Below are 2160 nucleotides of genomic sequence, written 5' to 3' on the forward strand. Positions count from 1 at the left end.
ATGAATAACCGCTCCTCAAATTAATTAAATTCACCGTCTCATGTGGATTCTTATCGGCTTGTGACGGTAAATGTCCTGGTTTTCTTATGGACTGGTTCGCGGCTAACTGGGCAACTTGAGTTTCGAGTGCCTTGATAGATGCATCTTTTTGTTGATCACTCAGCTGCCATTGCTTTGTCAAAGACTGCAACATCGTCTTCAACTCACCTAGCTCACTTACCCCCACCAGAAGATGATGCACCTTGATTAGGTGTAGGAAAGGAATGAGGCTTCTGAAAGCCTTGTTGAGCCTTATGAGGAGGGACATATGGCTGCTGCTGATACAGAGAAGGGGTAGGATTGAGCACATTTTGACTTGTCCACCTCAAATTGGGATGGACTGCCCCTTGGTTATTATAATAGGAACCCCCTCCTTGCCTGTATTGTTGAAAAGCAAGGACCTGTTCCTTCTCCGTAAGACAGCCAACAGCAGTGTGACCGTCGTTGCTCCCACACCTCTCACATGTGACAGTCTCCCCTCTAGTAAGCAAATGGACCGTCTGAGGCTCCCCAGCAGAATGCAGCTCCAGCTTATCAAACTTAGCATTCATGGCTTCCAGCTGAGCCACAACTTCCTTATCGACTACATGAACTGTTCTAATACCATCCCTCAGGTTTCCATACTCAGCACAGTGGGTCGCCATCTCTTCAATAAGAGCCCATCCCTTATCATCGTCGGTGTTCTTTTGAAATCTTCCGTTGGATGATGCATCAAGTATGGCTCTGTGATCATCGTATACCCCATTGTAGAACTGATTGGACATGAACCACGGATCAAAACCATGGTGAGGAATAGACCTCACCAACCTCTTGAAACGGCACCACGCTTCATAGAATGTTTCATCAGGTGCCTGCTTGAAACTGGTAATCTTGACCCTCAGCTGATTAGTGCGCTGCGGAGGGAAATATCTCTTATAAAAAGCAAGAACAAGGGTCTCCCAGTCTGTGACCCCCGCGGCTGTGCGATCCAAATCAGTCAGCCACTCCCTGGCTGAGTCAGTCAAAGAAAAAGAAAACAGAACCTCCTTAATCTTGTCTTGAGTTACCCCCTTTGTGGCGGGGATAGTAGAACAGTAGTCCGTAAAGACCTCCATATGCTTCCTCGGGTCTTCACCTGCCACACCTCTAAAGAGATTTCTCTCCACCAGATTGATATAGGAAGGATGGATGTCAAATGTATTCCCATCCTCAGTCTGGAGATTGAAACCCTTTGGAATTGATGATGTTTTAGGCTCCGAATGACTGGCAATGTTCGGCATCTTTACTGGTTGGTTTACAGAACTGAAAGTGTCTTCTTCAAAAGATGGATTTTCTGTAAAAAGGAAATGCTGAAGTTCGGGTTCGAAAGTACTCAAGGCTTCTTTTCGTGATTCTCTTTGCAGACGGAGTCTATGCTTGAACAGCCTCTCTGGTTCAGAATCAGCTGAAACTAACTCCAACCTGTGTGACCTGGGCATACACAACACTGAAAGAAAATGAATAAGAACTGCCTTAAGGATTAAAAATTCCCTGAGATGGATAAAATAAACGAAACAAAGACAGATAGGGCAATTGCCTCCCCGACAACGGTGTTGGGGTTGGTGTCCTTAACAGTTAGTGCAAGGACTTATAAATCTCTAAAAGGATCAAAGGGCATACTTTTGGTATTATTATCAGTTGATCCACGTTTATCAATAACGGTTGGCTTGCTAGATAAGTTTGACGTTATTGTCATACAGATGGCGGTGATCAACTGGTCCCTAAAAGTCACACCTATAGGATACGTTTGAGAGACGTGACAGTATGAAAATACAGTCATGTAGATGCCAATTTTGACTAACCGATTAGTCGAGTTATTTGACTAATATTTAGTCAAAATGTGATGTTGAGATATGTTATTTAATACGGATTAAATAATAATGGCTAAGACAAATTAAACGGCTAATTCGTAAAATTGAATATAAGCGTTTTATATTTAATTGAATGTATATTGAATATAATTATACAATATTGTCTTTGTCGGACATGTATTAATAATTCAACTAATCCGTGTTATTAGTTGATGTTTTAATATCCGATAACCGATGACAGTTTATAATATATACCGCGTCGTATACATTTTAGCCTCGGACCACGAGTTGA

General features: G+C 42.4%; 1 non-coding gene across 1 annotated transcript; it reads left to right on the forward strand.

The window, feature by feature from the left end:
- Nucleotides 1-816: 816 nt before the first annotated feature.
- LOC141635448 (small nucleolar RNA R71) lies at nucleotides 817-922 on the forward strand. The gene has a single exon (XR_012540139.1). It is a non-coding gene; the product is annotated as a small nucleolar RNA R71 (small nucleolar RNA).
- Nucleotides 923-2160: the final 1238 nt, after the last annotated feature.

Source organism: Silene latifolia, chromosome Y (genome assembly GCF_048544455.1).
Source record: "Silene latifolia isolate original U9 population chromosome Y, ASM4854445v1, whole genome shotgun sequence".
Classification (NCBI taxonomy): domain Eukaryota; kingdom Viridiplantae; phylum Streptophyta; class Magnoliopsida; order Caryophyllales; family Caryophyllaceae; genus Silene; species Silene latifolia.